The 21,515-nt window shown below is 38.3% G+C and overlaps 1 protein-coding gene across 2 annotated transcripts in view; it reads right to left on the bottom strand.

Annotated features, from left to right (window-relative positions):
- The window catches only part of LOC149924824 (uncharacterized), a 557,796-nt gene that overhangs the window by 210,954 nt on the left and 325,327 nt on the right, over positions 1 to 21,515 (bottom strand). The gene's annotated exons all lie outside the window — the stretch shown is intronic.

The following is a 21,515-nucleotide window of genomic DNA, read 5'->3' on the forward strand; positions in this document are numbered from 1 at the left end:
TTCTCGTATATTCCAAGCATGCTTTATCTATGAATTTCGCTTTAGACGGAGCTATCGTAAAAGTCAGATGCGTTTTATGGTTTCCGCTACGGTGAAAGGGTATTGTTAATGATTTCAAAGGCTTTCCAGCGTTACGTATGGTTATAGTTTTCGGAAAACGCTGGAACGAGATGTTACGGAAATAGATAAATTATACCCAAATTTAACAAGAACACCAAATACCTTAAAAAAGACAAGATTTTAAATGAAAAAAGTATTCGTTTAAATTTTAATATTTTTTAAAAATAGTAGAGGTGTGCAAATACCATTTTTTTGGGGATCGAATCGAATATCAAATATTTTTTTTCAAGGCACGTCAAATAAAAAATCGAATAATTATAACGTCCAATAATTTGGTCGAATATTTTTAGAGCAAAATTTTAAGCCAGTTAACTGATCAAATACCAAATAGTATTTCGAATACCAAAATATTCGACGTATTTGGTTTTGAAATAACCAAATAGTTTGCATATTTGTCAAAAACTAAAAAGTAATTGAAATCACTGTTCATTTTACTTGCAATAGTAAAATACTAAACCAAATGTATAATATATATTTTATTTTAGTTAATAAATTTAAACTATAAAACAAAACTTTTTCAAGGAAAACTTTTACAAACAATATTTAAAATTCACATTTTTAAAGTTTAACTACCCCAACGTTCTCCTCTGATGGCCTCGAAACTCAACAAATTAGAAAAAGACCCGCGGTTATTCGACCAGTTTGCAAACTATTTGAAAATACCAAATACCTTTTTCCTATCTTTTCGAATATTCGACTATTTGATCAAGAAAAAGGAATATTCGCGAACTTTGCCAAGTGCTATTCGAATCGAATATTCGATTTGGTATTCGATCGAATTATTTGGTCTAACCAAATATTTTGCACACGTCTAAAAAATAGTATTTTATTATTATCTTTCCTACAGAACAAAAATAAAAAGGCATCTTTTAAGAAAAGATAATAGAATATCTTTCTGTGAAAAAATACTCTACTTTTTGTTAGGGAGAAAATCCTATGTCTAAGAAATTAATTCCTACTAGACTTTATTTTATTTTTCGGTGTGTATTGAGCCAAAAAAATAAATCTCTAGAAAAGTCATTTATAGAAATAACTTTGTTAAAAATGTAAAGATAAATTTTGTCTTTCCAACGACATTAAGAATAAAGATAATTAACTTACAATCACCTCGCAATATAATTTATTCCTTTTTCTTCGATTTAATTCTCGTGAGATAAATTAAATCCGCTATGTATTTAAAGGCATAGGTTTTCTTCCGCCAGTCACCCTTTAAATTTGCTTTCCTTGCAAACAAATACCCTGGTGGTAGGCCAACGTGTTCTGCTGTCGACCTACCACCATGGTATTTGTTTCGAAGGAAAGTAAATTTGAAGGGTGACAGGCAGAAGAAAACCTAGGCCTTAAAAACAAAAATTTCGTGTTTTTTGAATATTTAGCATATTTCAAGCGTACTCAAAGGGATTTTTACTAAATCGCGAAAACTGTTCACCTACGCGCCCCATTTTGGAGGAATAAAATACTTCCAACCTTTGACCTTTAAACAAAAATGTTCAGCGACCAATTAAAGGCCGATAATTCTATTTTTAGACGCGAGCCGGGAACATACTGTTCGAAATAGAAGTTGGCAAATGGTTTTGTAATCGCCGTTCTATACAGCAATAAAGTAAAAATCAGAAACGAATTTGTTAATAAAAGCGTTTCTCCCTCCATCCCTTCACAATGCCCCCGCGTATTGGCCTTCTCGGGGGATCCGACACTAGAGGGAGCTAGAGGAGAGAGAGGAATAGGGGTGAGAGGAGCGCGTCAGATTTTCCAGCCAGTGAGCCATTGTTAATCCCGGCCAGAAATCGTTAAGAGGAAAAAGCGCGCTTTTTTAAGCTGACGTTCCAGGAGGAGCAATTCCATTAGGAGTGGAAAGGCGAGCCCGGTCCCCTTCACTCCCAAAAGTCAGCAGTCTGTCGTTACGCTTTAGCATTAGGGCGCCTTTTATCCCTCTAAAGAAGATGGACAACCGGGGGCTTAGCCCTCCAAGAAGAGAGGCTGACTGGAAAGGGGGTTAAACCTCCCCCCATTCTCTTACCTTTCCTCTACCAACCTCAAAACCTTCAATAACGCTCCCCCCCCCCCCAAAAGGAAACCACCGTTATTTTATCGAACTGAACGTGTGGTTGTTATATTGGAATAAGCAATAAATAATACTGCCGCTCATTTTCAATACCGGATATGACAATTATGAAAAATTATAACCGAACTGATTTTCTGAGATATTGCGCCATCTATGTTGAGTTCTCAGCACAGATACTGTAGAATTTAAATAAAAAGCTAGTCAGTTCGAGTGCAAGTTTAAGACCTTAGGCCCAAGTCATCTAGCGACTTAAACAGGTGGTGGAAAGCCCTTCATGCTATAATATCGTCATATATATTAGTTTTCTAAGACTATTTAATCGGGAAAATATCATATCCCTACGCAGTGTAGTTTTTACATAGTCGCGGTACACAGAAAAAACAACGCTATATTTTTATCTTCACCTAGTCAAGAAAAGTAACTGAACCAAAACTGAAATAGTAAACTTAACCAACTCTAACCTAACCTAACCTAACCTAACCTAACCTAAACATGGATCTTCGATAGTACATACCTTATAAATAAAATACCAAATCACCCCGCCAATTGGGCTACATTTTAAAATTCTTTCGGTCGAATGGGATTCGGTCGAATGGGATTTCGGTCGAATGGGATTTCGGTCGAATGGTATTTCGGTCGAATGGGAATAAACGCATTTCTCACATCTAAACATGTGTTTTTCCTAAACGGGAAAAAATTATGTTCAAATCCAAAACGTCTTTGTGTTGTTAAAAGAAACGCCAAAATTTTAAACACTTCGTACGCGTTGCGACGCCTTAGGAAGTGTTTATTTCGCAAACGTTTTCGGGAAGTAAACGTTTTTCTAAACACACTGCTTAGGTTTTAAACAAAACGTTTAGGCGGAACCGTTTCGTATTTACGCGCCAGCTAAGTCTCGTCAGACGCCATTTTACTTCAACCGAGCTTGGCAGAAGAGACTATTGGTGGACTTCGAAGCTCTACTTTATGGTTAGTATAAATTTTGTTATTTAATCATATTATAAGATGGTTAATTAACAATTTAATTTAACGTCATAAGTTAAATGTGTAATGAAAGCCAACTCTCTTAGTCTCCTATAATTGAGAATAAATTCTTAAGCCTAGTTGTCCTTCTGTCATTACACCTCTCTAACGTCATGTGAGTGAAATTAGTACAATATCAAATAATAGAAATTTGAGCTTCCAATTAAATTTTTTAACTGGCTTTTTAAAATTTACACCAAAATATAACATTCAGGAATTGTTTTCTTAGGCCATTTTTTAAAGGATCACAGTAAGGGGTCTCTATGACAGTGGAATATAATCAAGATTGAATATTAAAAATTTTTAATAGTCAATATACAAATGTATGTCTTCATGAAACAAGTTACATTATGCAGCTGATATGTAAATGGATGAGAAGTTACCAATAAATTTTGTTAAAAAGTAACTCAATCAGTCTGTGTACACCTCTCAAACATTATCATGTGAGTGAAATTAGTACAAAATAAAAAAAATAAAAATTTGAGCTTTCAATTTCTCTCACATAGCAAAATTTCACTTTCTGACACATTTACAATATTTATTATAAAAATTAAACTAGCTGTTCTACATTGCCTTAGCCTTGACCGTCAAATTAATTTATTTAAATCTTAGTTTTAGAGATAAAAAAGGGTCAACGGAGATTTATAAACACCTTCAAAGTGTGATATTATTTTGTTAAATTGAAATATTTTAAATCAAACAAGTTATAAAAGTGTGATATTATTTTGTTGAATTAAAATATTTTTAATCAAACTAAGTGTCTGAGAAATTGTAAGTCGTAATGAAAGCTAAACGCATTAAAAGTAGTGCTCCGCAACATCCTGAGCTGCATACATCTACGGAGCACTAATACCTTCAAATAATTAAATTTATTTTGTAACCTAAAAACATATTTAAATCTTCAACACCTTTTAAAAAGGTAAGCATTATACAATGTTAACACCACGATTTTAAACATGTTTTCAGCCTAAACGTAAGGGCTTCTTAACACGTTTAAAACTACAACATATTGACTTTAAACCCCTTGATAACCTATACACTTAAGTTACTAAACATGTTTATTTATTTATTTAACAGTGTTGGCTTAAACATGTTTAGGTTTCAGATGTGTTTAAAAAAGCGTTGCATTTTGGCGTTTAGGAAAACGTTTAGATTCGAAACGTCGTTTTTTCTGTGTACATTTTGAGATGAGATGCAGTGTAAACATCCCGATTTTGTGGAAATTTTGCACCTAACGGAATCAAGGTACGTGTTACTTTTTAATGGCCTAAATAGATATTTCCAAAATACCAAAATATTTCTAATAGTATTTTTTATATTAATATTTCAATAAGAACTTTTCAATATTATTGAATATTTCTTCAATGTTTCTAAAATTAAAATTAATTTTTTTAATATTAATCTTTTAAAACGAACTTTTTAATATTATTGAATATTTTTTCAATGTTTCTAAAATTAAAATGAATATTTTTTAATATTAATATTTCCAAACGAACTTTTTAACATTATTGAATATTTCTTCAATGTTTCTAAAATTAAAATAAGTATTTTTTTAATATTAATCTTTCAAAACGAACTTTTTTTTATTATTGAATATTTTTTCAATGTTTCTAAAATTAAAACTAACTTTTTTTATTTAAACTACTACCCAAAATTCAACGCGTGCAAATTGGGACCGAAATTTCCTAAAATTAAATGAGGTCCTTAATGGGCTAAATACCCTCGCCAAGAGAAGTTAGCCACTGAAGAACATTAAATTTTTTTTATTAAAATCCAAAAAAACACGTTTTATTAAAAAAAAATACCTTCGCGATTAAAGAAAATCGCTTAGCAAAAAAAAAACAATTTCAAAAGCAAATTAGTTAAAATGTCCTTAACGGCCGGAAGAGAAACTGGAGCGACCCTTAACAAAAAAAAACCGCCAGAGAATCGTAGTTTAGAGTGGCCTTTTCTTTGAGCCTCGACGCTCAGATCCATTCTCAAGCTCAATCTCCGGGATTTTATTCCACGTTTTCGAGTTCTTTTCGTCAGATTTTTCAAGGCTCGCAGAAAAACCGGCGTGTCGCAATCAATACGCAGTGAGGATGGTGGACCGCTTGTTTTCTACCACTCCTAAATACAGAAGAATCCACGCAGCGAGAAAGCAAAAGAAGATGGAAAAAAATCCGGGATAAGAGCGTTGTCCCAACAAGACGGAGTAGGGGAATTTCTTGGGGTGGAAGGCGACCAAGACGGAGTAGGGTGGCCTGCAAAGAAGACCCGAAAAATCGAGGGGAATTTCTTGGGGTGGAAGGCGAGTTCGGATCGATGATCCGCGACCATTTGTCAAAAGATTAATTTTCCCGCGCCCGTGGCTTACACAAAGACACACTCCAGCGCCTCGCCAAGCGTTAATAACATGTTACGCACACTACCGCCGTTTGGGGGCGCACTCTTCCTCTCATACCCCGTTTTCCCAATCCAGCAACGCGCTCCAAAATGAATATTCACTTCCATTTGCCAAAACATTTGCTTCTTTTGTGCGCCAAGAGGTAATTACGGGTCGACCCGGCAATATTTGTAGCCCCCCCCCCCCCCTCCTACTATTTCTTCGTTTTCTTCCTTTTCAAGCTAGCGCCCCCTTGTGACAATACTACACAATATTAATTTTCAATCTGGGATAGCGGGATGCGGGAAAGAGTTGCGAGAGGTGAGGTTGGCTCATTTATTTTCCGCGGTTCGATAAGAGTAGAACGCGTGCTGTGTTAAATTCATTTTTAAACCGTGCTATTATCGGGTCTACATTTGAAAGCCTTTTCACTAGCGTGCTACCAATGTAATTTTATAATTATACCATAGAAAATAATGCTTATTTTTAAATCAAATTTTCGGTTTAGAGAGTGCTATTTAGTTATCGGTTAAGACAGTGCTATTTAATTAAGGAAATTTTGTAAAATGACGCCACCTACTTAAATATAATCGATAAAGAAATTCCCAAACAAGTCAAAAATTTACATAAGTAGATCAAAAATAGGTCAGTCGCCTGTAGATGTGTTCCAACCGCAACTCACCAGTGTGCAACTACAAGAGCACCACCAGGATAATAAATAATCTTTACACTCTTACTCACCAAAATACATAGTTATATTATAGACTAAAAAACGTCGATATATATCGACGTTTCTTAGTCTATAATATAACTTACTTTGAAAACGACAAAAATAAACATTCTCTAAAACGTAGCCCCAAAACCACAAAATACGACTTACAACGAGAAGTCGGAATGATGGATCCCAACGAAAGCAGACGAGGGAGAAGTGAGAAAAGGCCATTTTCGGGGAAACATCTTTGGCAAAGGAGAAAGTGAGGTTGCTATACCCTCAGGATCGTATAAACAGGGCCGGAGAAAGTGTAAAACGCGCCGGGTGACCCTTTTGGCGGAGCGTCGCTTTAATACTTTGCTTATCAACACGTCTAGCACGTGCCCGATTCGTGTACATTAAGCGAACGGTGGGGGAAGAAACTTAGAGTGCTCGTCGGTCGAATTTCGGATTTATGACTCCGCTCCCGGAGAGAAGTACCGGAGTTTAACGGCGTAGTCAACGCTACACACTATATCCCCCGCAACCTATCGAAGAGTACGCCCTAGCAGACTATAGTAACGCCAAAGAGGAGAGAAATTTGCTAAGAAAAGCTGGTGGCTACGAAAGGAAGCTATACCGTATCTGGGCCCGAGTCGTAAAATATGGAAAGCGAGCTGAGTCGTAAAATATAAGGCTCTCTCCAACTGCTCCTCCTTTGGTCGTGTTCTACAAGGAACTCTCCGCAAATGCTTAGAGGCAGTGAGAAGGACGTAAATTTGTTATATTTTATTAAAAGCTCAGCTTATTATAGAGATTGCTTCGAAAATGACTTCCTTTAGCCCAAGTTTCCTCCTTTACTTATATACATTCAGTTTGGTCGACGTCGATAGTCTATTTTTACCACTCTCCATTTTACTCCTACACTCTGGAAAACTATATAATATCGACTCCTTTTTGTGAAATTTTCTCTTTCTGGTTATAAAATATACGGGCATCCCTTGAGAGGAAGTGATAACGGTTTTCCGCAATAAACTTAAGGATTCGCCGACTTTCGCCAAAAACGTGTTTTCGGTGCCGAAACTTTTATTCTCGTTTCGAGCCCGAAATTCACATATTGGAACTTACTGAAGATTAGAAGTTAGAGCCGTATTTATAGTTCGCTATTCGGTGCGTTTTATCACGATCAGTTTTTATTTAATCGTGCCAAAATGCAGCTTGCATTGACTGTATAAAAATAAAGTAACGCGAGATTCTTAAATCACATTTAAGGAAATATATTGCAATTTGTACGAGCGTTAAGTCTTTGAAGTTTATTCAAACATTTTTCATGGTTTAATTTAAGAATTTTGACTCACATTATGCAAAAACAAAAGCTACGGATAAGTTACAAATTTAAAATATGTATAAGATATCAAACATGGCAATGATATATAAAAAAAAATTATTTTCCACGTGTACCAAAATATACTTACGTTTCAAAAATGTATCAAATTAAAAAAGCGTTATTTAAAAACTAATATTTGTAAATCGTCAAGAGTAAGTTGCAAGTAGCTCTTTCTATAAAATAATATACATGTATAAAAAGTGTTATTTTTTTGGAGCGCGCGCTTCCTAATATTTCCGTGTAGAGGGTCTCGTACGTTTTCGCGCGAGCTGAACAAAAACAAAAATATGTGCGCGCTCTCCAACCCAAACTGCACGATGAATCTAACGTAATCACGTGACCTCTCGTATTTTATATAAAGAGGTAATACCTCTTTATATAAAATTCGAGAGGTCACATTACTCCCTTAATTTTGTTATTAAACGAGGCGCTTACGTTTAAAGAACCCAAATATAAAGTTTCGTTGCTTTCCGTTTCGTAGTTAATTAGAAATAATTAGTAGAACGGCCAAACCATTTGAATTTTAGCGTGGGGACTGACGTCATTGACTACACGTTATTTCTCATTGCAAGCTATCCCCAACATAGAGTTTAGGCTTGGATACAAAATGTAGATGCTACTGATCCCGTGGCCGAAACCGGAAAATCTCCAATAGAATTATGGGATGCTACTACTGAATTTTGTACGTGGGTGCTTACACGTTTTTAAAAACACGCGCTCACGTTTATCCTTTAGAGCGCGCTAAATTGGCATCGCCATATTATCTAGCAAGGATATTACAATAATCATCTTGGTAGGATAGTGGGGACTATATAATCTACCAGGTGCAGTGGGAAAAATTCAGACAGAACCATAGTCCATGACGTCACAAACTAGGCGCGATAAAATTATCGTTCAGAATAAAATCCGCAGCGGGGCGCTGCACGTAAATTTAATTTAAATATTAAATATACTTAACGACGGTATTTCATCAAGTGAATTACATTTTCGGAAAACCCCTCATCCAATGAACGAGAAAAATATAAAGTAGTTAAGTTTCTATTCCGAAAATCTATTTGCAACTTACTCATTAAAAGCGTAGAACAAAATCTGACGATTTCCATTCTACGAAAATATACATTATCCTAAACTCTAGATAATTACAATTTTAAAGCGTCTATTCGTAAAAAGAACAATCCTCTTTATTGGCGAGCTCCATCGAGACCACAAAGGTGAATATAAAAAGGCGTAGTTAAAAAGTGCATGGAACAAAGGCTAAAGTGGAGGTGTGTATACTTTATACTCATATTTTCGCGCAGTTTATCCTTCGGAGCGTGGGCGGAAAAGACTACAACAGAGAGCCGCGGAATAAAAGAAAAGGAGAATCGTATAAGCGACAGGTCACTCTCTCTCTCAGCCGGAAACACTTTAAAAGTCCTCCTCATAATCTCATTATGGAAAAATGCGCCGTTTGGAGGAAGGAAAGTGCATAAACGTAGCACGAGAGAAACACGGTTGGGCTCTTAGCGCCGTGTTTCGACGCGGATTAAACGCCACCAAAAGTTAGCCAAGTATAAAAGATAAACCCACGCTCATACATACACGCGCAATACGCGACTACATATATCTATATATACTTTAACCGGTGACTCAAGCGACTTTTAAATCAAACGCTAGATGACGGTAAAGTCGTAACACGCCATATCAAGGCCGGTTATCGCTCAACCGAGCCACCAATATAAGTAACCTCAGCGTGTAAAATAAAGCAATATCAACGGTAGGCGCCGCAGTTGGTGTGTGTGTGTACGAAATAAAAGATCTTAATATTATACGGCGCGCCAGATAGAATATATGGACTCGTAGAGAAAGAGAGGTTTTGGTTTAAAGTAAACAGTAGGGCTCTAATGGAAAATGCCTGTTGCAGGGGCGGCTGAAAGCGAGGGCGCCGAGATCGAAGAAAAGGCTTACGATTTGGCCGCCGATCGGAAACCCAGGAGGGGGGGGGGGGCGAAAGTATAAACGAGAAAGGAGGGTTGTTGCTTCCTGGCTCCGGGCGACAAGTACTGGCTATTGGGTTATCAACTTGATGGAAAGATGGGGATGGGAGGACGGCGGCGTTAGCTGCGGGGATTCGGAGCTTCTCTTTCAATCCATCCCTCCTCCACGAAAGCCCATATTTCCCTCCCCTCTCCCCGTCCTTATAATTCCGAGTGGGAGGCAGATGTATTATACGGCGACGCTTCGAGGATGAGTCCCAAACCGAGCTTTGCGGATGAAGACGCGGAGAAGCTGAGGATGAACGAAGGCCGACCAAAGGGATAGGAAAAAGATGGCCGGAAGGGATAAATACGACAGGAAAAGTTAATCTAGTCAGATTTAGTTTCTCACTCTCTCTCTTAGTCCGCTCACTCTCCTCCGCTTTCCGATACTCGGCTCCTTTGACTCTTCCCCCGCGCTCTTTGATTTGGGATACATTCTTTCCAGAATCGGCGGTTGCGGTTGGTTTGGTTTTCGATATAGCCTCCTCTCCTTTCCCCTCCCCCGCCTGTTATTTGCCATCGATGAAAATCCGTTCAATTACTTTGAGCTACACAGCGCAAAATATACGCGACTCTTTATTTGCTTGATGAAAACGAAGAAGTACAACCAAATATTCGATTTTGGGAATCTGAAAATTTAGTTTTCCTCGAAGGGCTGACCACTATCCGTAATCGGTGTACAAGCCCGTACCTTTAACTGTACTAAAGTCATTACGTAATCGATTACAGATTTAGCACTACCGAAGGCTGTACTCGCTGTAATCGGTGTACGGAATTTAAAGGCCTAGGGTTTTCTTCCGCCAGTCACCCTTTAAATTTGCTTTCCTTCCAAACAAATTCCCTGGTGGTAGGCCAACAGCGGAATACGTTGGCCTACCACCAGGGTCGTTGTTTGGCGGGAAGTAAGTTTAAAGGGTGACTGGCGGAAGAAAACCTAAGCCTTTAAGGAAGTGGTTCGCCACTCAGTTTTCCTTCAACTTAATCCCTACAATTAAGGCGTCCACTAAAGGCCTTTTCACACGAGCCAACTTTTTGACCCAACTAGATGAGTCAACTTGAGTTTAGTCAACTAGTTGGTTCGTGTGAATAAAAGTTCGATGAGTTGATCCACCAAAAAAGTACGCGAGAAAAAAATGGATCACTGATCCATTTTTGCTGACTCAGCAGTTTGATTTGAAAAGTTGGCTCGTGTGAAAAGGTCTTTAGTGTAAGAATTTAGTTTACAAATAAACAACGAAAATTTTAAATATATTAGGATACATATCGTGGTACATATGCCTTTAAGGCGAAAGCGAAATAAGTCTCGAAGGCATTTGTGCCTAAGTATCTGGATATTCTTAATATTTTGACCGTCGGTGGCTTTTTAAGGTAAGAGCACTTAAATATTTCCAAGATAAAATGTTTGGTGGTAAGAAAACCCTTTGAAAAGAGCCGTTGGAGTTTCAAAGTGACATTGTCGGCGCTTTCCGTATAGAAAGGCATCCTTGGCCCAATATCCTGGAAGGTCCGCGATATCAAAACACCGATAGAAATCTTTGAGCAAACTATATCCGGGGATCGAGAGTGAGTGAGAGAGAAAAACTGCCAATTTCGAAAGGGTCCGCGCCATTCCAAGAATGACCTTCAAAGGGGAGGGACCAAGGACTAAATAGACTAGACGCGCTCTACAAATAGCCAGCGCTAGAGTACGTAGGTGGCAGGAACAGGAAACGCTTTGGACTCTAAATAGAGTAGCGAGATCCGGGAGTTACCATTCGAAAGGCCACGAATTCAATCAAGAGGGTCCTTCTCTTTACTAATGACTTATTCACGACGGCCCCGAAAAACTTCTCGACCGCAGATTCGATTGATCAAGGGACAAGGAAGCCAATCTAGAGTCGGCTGCAGCGGCCGAGAAAGAAGAGAGGAGAAGAAACGGAAGAAGAAAGCGTCTCTTCTTCGCCATCCTTACACACCGCCCTCGCCACCGCCTCCTCTCTCCGCTTGTCCCTTACGGACATTTCACGACCCGCGACCGCCCAAAGAAAGCTAGGAGCGGCAAACACGCCTCCCATCTTATCCCCGTCTATTTATCCGTTCCTTCGCGAGAGAGAGCCACCCCCAGAGGGAGCCAAAGACGTTTACCCCTCGCCCAAAGGTCAGGCTTATTAAATTCCCAAAGGCAGGATGTGCCCTCGCCCATAGAGGTTTTCGCCTTCTTTTACTCTCTCATTCAATATATGGGCGGACAAAATATCCACGACCAGATAGATAGTAGCGACAGGTCGCGTTCCCATTCTTACGATACCCCTTCTAATTCTTCGATTCCTATTTAAAAATAGCGCCTTTCAAATCGTGACGGTTCTCGGAATAAACGCCTTTTTTTACTTTTGAAATAAAAAGATATGGCCGTACCAAGAATGGCTGGCTGGATTGTTGATTCGTGCTCATATTTATCAAGTTTCATTGAATAAAAAATTAAAATATTACGTTAGTTTGATTATTTTACAGTCAACGAGTTGGATGAAAACGCCATGCCATTAGAATTTCCGATTTGGTAAAATATAACCACTTTAGTATAGCACCTTTTTTATATTTTACTTACTTTTATAAATACACTTATATTTCCCATATTATTTAAATTAAACTGTTTATGGTTAATGAGTAATAATGATTACATTAACCAATATGTTTCAGTGTTTCAAAATATTAATTACTTTTTTTTAACTAATTCATATTTTAAATAAATGCAGGACAAACCAAGTAGGACAGCACTCTAAAAACCATACGTCGGTTTGTTGGTAATTATCTCGTGGTTAAGTTATAGTACATGTAGCATTGTAGTTTAACTTCGCCTAACCTTTATTATTTAGTAATTTAATTTCCAAAGCCTAATTTGGCTCGAGGCAACTTGTTAATTTCTACTTGTGTGAGCGTTAACTTTTCAAATATTTATGAAGTCTGATATATTTTATTTCGCGTTTACAAACATACTACCTTTTAATCTAATTTTAGTCTAATTTCCGCTATGTACTAAACGATTTCAATAGGTGTTTCTATAAAATATAGGAGGTCACGTGTAAATAATGTTTCTACGTGATTGGCTATAGTTATTGAAGATGGCTAGCACGCGCTCGAGTCAATAAAAATTTTGGGAATTTAAAGTCCACGTGCTAAACGCGCGTGCCAATTAAGTACTAAAAAACTTAAGCTCGTGAGGTTAACGGTAAGGGCTTGCCACCACCTTCCTACGCATTGTAACCCGGCTTGATGACTTAGGCCTAAGGTGGTGCCTTGAATATTAGCCTAGCTGATTATCATTATTATTATCATAAGTGGCATAATTACCCTAAGTGTGTCAGTAAGTTAAATTTTACAATGATACCTTGTTTAACGGAAATGACGTAAATGACGTCAACTTTTTCCAGTGACGAAATTGGCGGGAACATTACAAAGACCACATAGGGTACTAGATCGGAATTCGCGAGTCCGTGTAGAACAAGATCTCATTGATGAATTTCTATGGCAAAGGCTCTTATTGTCACCCTTAGGGTAATTATGCCACTTATGTTATCATTCAAAAACATTTTAGACTGTTAATTTTTTATTTTTTTTTATTTTAAAGAAACATATATTTCTTTCGCAAATGCCAAATATTCCGAACCAATCATTTACTTCACACTTGACAAAGGGTCTCGTTAAGACCCGAAACGTTGTGTCCAGCTTTATTTTAAGTTGTATATATGTTTTTAATAAATTAAAAATAATTAAAATCATGAGTCCTCCGTAATAAATTAAACATTCTTTATTACAACACCATGACAAAAATTAGTGCCTCTACTTTAAAGTCCGATCACATAAATCTTTATATTCACCCAAAATCAAATATCCACCAAAACCGAGATTCTATTTTTCCGTTCGAACGGACCCGTATTAAACGCGACCTTTCGGAGCAAAAGTAGAAAGTAAAAAGGGGCCGAAAGAATGGCGGCCAAGAGCGGCGGACTTCATAAAAGAGATGATATAAGAAGCGGAACTGGCCCATTAAACGTCGAAAATTAAATTCCGTCCGTCCAATGGCAGCGCCCTCTAGCGGCGCCGAACGGTCCGAGACCCTGAGAGTGACGGACGCCACCATCCAACGCCATCGAGGTCCGCCGGCGCCGAGTCAGCCCGTTTTAAGATAGTCATACTGCCGGTACTCCTGAAAGATTAACTTCCCCTCAATAGCGGACCAGCCGGAGAAAGCGCCCCCTATCGACGAAGCCTGGAAAGTCTCCGAATTTTGGGTCTTGTCGAGTCTTCGATGGCACCGAAAATTCTTTACAAGATTGCGTGTAACGCTGTTATATTTAGAACAACTCGGAGCTCCATCGTAGGACTCACCGAATCCATTGACGGAATGGCGCGAAACGTTGGGGCGCGGTAAAGTCAGTGACCGTAGAAAACTAACGCTAGTGTCAACTTATAGGCTCGTACCCGTTTAGCATCCCCTTTCCTTTCCCGTCTCCATCTCTCTCCATCCTCATCTTGAGCTTCCCCATCCCTTCTGCCCTCTCGCCTCCTTCCCCCATCACCATCCCAGTCGGTCTTTTCTCTCTCTCTCATCTCCTGTTGGAACGCGCTGGAAGGGAGGAATTCCCAAATAAGAGATTAGAAAACTCTATAAATTTGCCAAGACCAAAAAGCGTGTTCATTCCAGCGGTTCATATCCGAAAATGAGTTAGAATTTAAATTGAGGCGACGCCATTGCGGCCCCCTATCCTCCTCTTCGCCCACCCTAACAGTCTTCGTTTCCGCTCTCAGCTTCTCAACGACTACCTCACCTCCCTCTTCCAAGCCTCCCCTCCCCTCAATCTAACAAAATTTGTCATTAAGTTCGGCTTAAAACCCGACAAAAGTTTTCCTCGCGTAGACTTTAAAAATCTGAGCAGCGCTTTTATTAATGAGGAGAGCCCAAAGAATAATTTATAGCGAGAAATGCTAGACACACCCAAAACGAAATACGATCAAAGAGAGCCAAACTCAGTGTCGTTATATTATCTCGTGAAGTTAGGACAAAAAATATTGACTATCCTATTGTTAGCTGCACTTTAAGTAATTTCCGGATGAAATTAACTTCAAATAATTTTAAAGAAACAATATCTATTTATAAAATAATAAATCGATTACAAAGTCTGGGAGAGTAAGTGTGGAGAAATATAACCATACATAATTTGGCAATGGAGAACGTCCTTTCACGGGGGTAACGCCATTAGAGTGTCATTTTTAAATACCCGAAGTCTTTCCAGATGGCGCCAGCAGTCTGAAACGTAGAATTTTTAAATTATTTAATGAAATATATGATTTTTTTTACTTATTTTTTGTTGAATTTTTCCCAAGTGTATAAATTTTTTTTACATATTATTTCATGTAGTTTTTTGAATTAAATCAAAAAGCTTTTATTATCCTACCACCAACACGTTTAAATTGGCGCCATCTAGTATATATTATAGCATTATAAATAGAACCTCTAATGACTTCACTCTACATTTTATTTCCCAGCAAGCTATTTGCGAAGTTAAATAAAAACAATATGCCAAAACGAAACGCTAGAAACAGTTAATTATAATTATACATTTAGATTCGTTATTTTAATTATTACTAGTGTTGTAAGTCGGAAAATGACCGAGGCCTTTTTTAAGGAAAATTTTCCGTATTTTTTCGAAAAAAAGTTTTGATTCCATGTAGTATATTTACAGTTATTAGACATTTTATTTCGATAAAAAGTTAAAAACATTAAAAAAACTAAAAAGTAATTTATGTTTCAATTTTATATTTTTCCGATTTGCGGAAAATCAACAACACTAATTATTACCATTTATATTAATTGTACAAGATAAAGCTTAATTAAAATCGATGAAACAAAATTGGATAAATACAAACTAGGCACGTTGAATCGCTAACGGCGTGTATCGTAAGCCAACCAATGGCGTAAGACCGGAAGCTCAGCCGCGAGCCTCAATACACCGGAAACGAGCATTTGGGTCAATATGGAATGGATCAATTTCGAGCGGATCCTCCAAAAAGAAATTCACCTTTTCCCCCCGAAACGACCACAAAACGGAAACCCCTATAGACAGACCGTACCGCGAGGTCGGTCAAAGTGGGTCGAGCCAACAAGTCAAAGGTATCAAATTTTCGGGCGCCCTTTAGGGTTCAACACACGTACCCGGACCAGGCGATATACAAAAGCCGAAACGTAGACAATTTTTCGGACCTATAGTCTAGTCGATCGTATTAAAAACGCGATAGAAGATCGTGCCTCCGAAACTCGAACCAGCTCCATTTATCGAATAGAAATAACGTCCGTCGGGTGTCGCCACCTACCCACGGTTTGCTTTTCCCATTCGCGGCCAAAATTAAGAGAAAGTATACGCGAGGTGGCGCTAGTGAGCGATTTTGATCCACGCTTTTACGATATTAATACAGCCGAAGGGTTGAATAGGGAGCGCTTTTCGCGAAGGAGAAATTTCGGAGGCCCTAAACACAAAAGAACGTGTTAAAGAGCGCGGAAAATTGGCCCGCCGCTCTCCTCGTTCTCTATTGATCTAGTCAGCCCCCTCATCTCCGCGTCTTCCAGAGAAGGCCACTTTCAAGGCGCTATTCAAAGATCCCTCTCTTTCTTTTGAAACAATTATTAAGGCGTGTTTATGAAAAGAAAATGGGAGCTATAATGGCCTAGATTTACGGGCGAAACTTTTAACCTTTCATAGAAAAACTAAAGATTATCTCTCCTCTCTCCAGCGATTCATTTTACAGCTCGTCAATTAGGTCATTATATTGCCTTGACTTAAGAAAAAAACGAGGAAATCTCTTCACTAACTTATAATAATAAGGTCAACAGCTGTACGATATGGCCGTCTTACAGTCTATTTTTAAAACTGGTCATCGATCTTATTAAAGATGTACTTGGCTGCAGTCTTCGAATACTAACGTTCTTTCATAAAACGCAAGCCAAACTACTTAAGGGGGAGACTACAGTGGATATTGTCTACTTTCGCGCTATTTCAAGCTGAACTCTTGTAATTTTGTATTTTAACTTATAAAATTAATATTTAAGTGTAGAACAGCCTCTTGTTTAGTGCTTAAAATAATTTTGACAATTTTAAATTTAAAAATAATTAAGTTATTACGTTTTAATTCCGACCCCTGAAGCTAGACAAGTTAGTTTAGTTAGAACCTTATATCTCGTTTACTATTAATATTAGAATTATCAAAATTATTTTAAGCACTAGAGGAAGGTTCAGCCTAATAAGATAAATATTATTCAATTATGTAATTGTTAAAACAGAAACGTTCAGCTTGAACGAAAAGAGGCTTTTACTGTATTCTTCCCCCTTAATCACTAAGCCTAGCCATTAATATTTAATATTTAATTTAATTTAATATTTAATTTAATATTTAATTCAATAATAATAATAATAATAATAATAATAATCAGCTAGCCTAATACCCAAGGCAACACCCTAGGCCCAAGTCATCTAGTGACGTTTATTGCCTTTAACTCCGGTTAATTGCGTAGGAGAGTGGTGGCAAGCTCTTCAGGCCACGCGGGCCAACAGCTCCATGCACTGTTAACCTCTACAAGTTTTTATGGAAAGATGAAACCGAAGAACTCAGGGAAAACCCCTTTAAATGATAGACTTAATAGTCCTACAAAATGTATTAATTATTTAACAATATTCAGAAATTTATAGGTATATTGTTTACTTTGGCAATGAATGCAACCAACTATAACATATTCAAACTGGTAGCGCGCTTCTCCCTGAACATGGCTGTGCTGCGGCTACAGCACTTCTACAGGCGTCAGCTACATACCAAGTAATCCCGATTGTATGCATTAATGAAAACAATTTATCTAAAACTATAAAATACGCCAAATGTCTGGAAAAATATAAAACAATTCCAAGCTGTTTTTATACGTTTCGAAATTTAACGTTCATTTATTCGTAACCCAAGTTTGCAGATTTTTATTTTCAAAACGCCCAGGGATAATTTAAACGAAAAATGGTTCTCTCATCTCTTTTTGAAAAACCAATAAACGAGCCAAAAAAGCAAGAGCCCGAAGCGGCAAAAAACAGCAAGAGGAATATTTTCAAGTGCCTTAAAAAACTTAGATCTCTTTTTCGGGGAAAAATAGTTTCACTGGCTTTGGCGTCTATTTCATCGCCGTCGGGAAACCAGAAAAATAGTCAACGTTATCCTTACAATTTCATTTTTGATCATTGAAGAACGGTACAAAAATCGCTCGTAATACGTCCATCGACGGGTTCGGTGTACGCAAAACCATATAAAAACTCAACTTAGAAATCTGGTATAATTATTATCATAAAATAACGCGATTTATTTCCAGGCGCATTTAAAATCACCAGAGAAGGATTAATCGTAGGTAGAATAAATTTTTACTTAAAGATTCTTTTCTAAGGAAAAGTAGCCGCGTACAACTTAAATAATCGACCGAATTCTTTAGACTTTAATAGAGTCGATCTGATATTTTATAGAAGCTGCAAATTTAAAAAGACGTAAAGTTTTACGGCACTACGCCTCCTTAACCATTGGAATATTCAAAAGGAACAATGTTAAAAAGAGAAGGTAGAAGGCGGCATGGATCAAAAGGCTTATAGAGCAGAGAGAGAGAGAGAGAGAGAGAGAGAGAGAGAGAGAGAGAGAGAGAGAAGGAATGGTTTAAACGTTCGGATTCTCTTTCATCTGGGGATTTATTACTCTCGCGGAGGCAAACCAGGCTGGTAGGGTGGTTAGGTGGGAATAGAGAGTATGGGAGTTACGCGACTGGGCTGTTAAGCTTTAAACAAAAGCCGATTTTCATACCTTTTTACAAAACGGATGAGACGGTGTCCATCCCTAAACAGACTAATACCCTGATAAATCTACTTGGTTTTTTGAGAAGAGAGGACAGAAAAGGTATGTTCAAATATAAACTGAAGAGCAATATAGCTTCTTTATGGTTTTTAGTATAAATGCTACACTATGAATGCCAACTTTTACTAAAGTCAATAACTTTTACAAGTTTTGTAATTTTTAAGCTAGCTAGCATTACTTTCATATCAATTATTCGAATAATTTTTTACATTAAATATATATTTAGTTACCTTAAGATCCCTGACTCTTTAACCGCCGTACATTTTAAAGGATTTACCTAAAATTGTTTGTCGATGCCAGCAGATGACACCCAATTATTTTGGCTTTAATACGGCGCCATCCATCTTTGAAAATGGCGGATAAAATTAAATCCTGCCGTAGTCTTTAAACCTATTTCCCTAAAACATTCCGCATTGGATGGTCACAAACAGCAGAAAAACTTATTTTTGATGGAAATCCGACGCCATCTTTGAAAATGGCGGATAAAATTTCATCATGCCGTAGTTTTAACCAATTTCGCTAAAATATTCCGCGTTGGATGGTCAAACCCAGCAGAAAAACTATTATTTTTGGTGTAAATCTGACGCCATCTTGGAAAATGGTAGATTCTATACGCCATAATCTATTTGGTATAAAATAAACGACGTTTAAGAATATTAAATCTGAGATTCAACTACAAATATTTTTAATATAATGATAGTAGAAAAATATTCAACTATAAAATAAAATATAATTAAAACGAACAGGAATAAAAAAAGTGTATCCTAAGTAAGATAAAAATCGAGTTGGATTTAAAAACCAAAGCCGCAATACGCCACAAACGAAATAGCAAGTAATAGAGAGTTAAATCCGAAGGCGGGTCGATCCATTTTATAAACCGCGGCCAACAAGCGCTCCCGACTGACGATAGGATCGGGATAAGACACAGTGCCATATTATAAATCCGTACAAGTGGGCCCTACGCTCTTATCTTATTCATAGCAAAAATACAAATCGGCTTATAGGAAATCGAGGCGAAATAGCCCCCTCGTATTAAAGGGAATCCTTATACGGAGGGAAGGGGGGATAAAAACTTTGATTTCCTAAGACCGTTCGTACCAGGAACGGCGCGGGATATATATGGATTAGGTATAGACCGAGCTACGGATAGAGATAATTTGTGTAAGGTTTCTCGGTGGCCAATGCCTAACAAGATTTCATTTTCTCTCTCGCTCTATAAGCGACTGTGTAACGTGGCGTTTGCGGGCAAAGCGGTGCCGAGGCGCGCGTTGGGGGAAAGAGCGCCAGATATTACGGAGGAGAAGTTCTCGCGGTCTACGGGGACTTAGCGATATCGAATACACGGCGCTTAACATCGGTTTTGAGCTGGAGACGTACACCCCGCTTCGGGCTCGCCACCAGCTTTTTGGCGAGAGCGCGAGAGGACAAACCGACCCGTAGAAAAGGCCAGGCGTGAGACAGGGACGCGGAGGATCTGGAGGAGAGGAGGATCAGGAGGAGAAGTGGAAAAGGGTGAGGCAGTGAAAGCGCGCCAAATCCAAATGTGGCACGCACGAGCAAGCATCGACCGGGTAGCGCACCCCCCTCCCGAAAATATATCGGGGAGCGTCGAGAGAGTTACCACGAAGGGCCCTGAACGTATCGAGTGGGACAACTTCGACGCGCCGAAAAGATATTTGGGTGGACGGTCCCTCGAAACCTTTCCGGAGAATCTGTCCGCCACTGGTTACGGCCGAAACATCGAGAAGATAGAACGCGTGAAAATTTGTCAAAATAAAAGAGTGAGAGAGGGATGAATTTGTGACGCGAATGAAATTGAAAGGGCGCCGCCGAGGATTATAAACGTGTCTGTTTATACCGAAACCCAGGGCGCGATTTTTACTGCCCATTAGGTAGGTAGTCCCCGCAGTTAGATTTCGACGCTCATAAATATTCTAAGAGACGATGCGTCTTGTACTTCCGATATTTTCCTATAGTTTTAAAGCTTACTAATGAGATCATTTATCACGCGGGGAAACTATAGTTATAACTCTACTAATTCCCACGTATAAATAATTCTAAATTTAGATTAATATTCTAAGAATATTTCAATTAAAGTTTACGCTTTAATTACAAAATTTAATTTACAGTTTAAATATATAGAAAATATGACCCCTCAGAAATCGCTTCAATCAATGATTACTTAAGATTTCCGCTAGGCGGAGCGTAATTTACAGAAATCAGAAACGTGATGAAAGGCAATAGAGAACTCAAATACTTCGAAATAAGAGTAAATCAAGTATAAAAATAAATCCGAACGGATAGAGCGAGAGGGGTCCAAATATCCACACGTGGAGAGGGACCCAGGGAGTTAGGACGGGCGCGAGATTGGTAAGGTGGGTCCTGAGGGACCAGCCCCGAAATCGAACGACTAGCGCCGCTAAACCTATTTTTTCGGCCGTTGAGACTTGAGCCAGTTTTGTTTTTGCGTCTTTCCCAGAGACTCCGAGACGGAAGAGATCTGGAGGACGTTTTTTTGGAATCGACACGAGAAACGTTAAGCGCACTCAACACGACCGCAGACTTTACTCCACTGGCCACCTCGATAGAGACTATACCGTCGCCCTGTGGCTCGAAATAAGGATAAATATCGGCCTCCCCTCGGAGGATCTCCCTGTGGAAAAACAAGGAAGCCGCGCCAGAATTCTGATGGATTGCTAAAGGTTATTCCCCCACTCTTAACTCAAAGGGAGAACTTTGACTTTGAAAATATTTTGAGTCGGATTTTTCCCAGCTAGACCAATATATTTTTTTTTGGTTTTTTTTATACTTCGATTTGGCCAGTCGGCCGTAAAATATTGCCGTTGGACTGAATGCTAGAGAGGCACCTATTTTTTATTCACTTTCCTTCGAAGGGAGACGCGGTTTTGAGGCTCCCGATACGCGACAAACGGTTAATATTT

Source organism: Leiobunum rupestre, chromosome 10 (assembly GCF_980474605.1).
Source record: "Leiobunum rupestre chromosome 10, qqLeiRupe1.1.hap1, whole genome shotgun sequence".
NCBI classification, from domain to species: domain Eukaryota; kingdom Metazoa; phylum Arthropoda; class Arachnida; order Opiliones; family Sclerosomatidae; genus Leiobunum; species Leiobunum rupestre.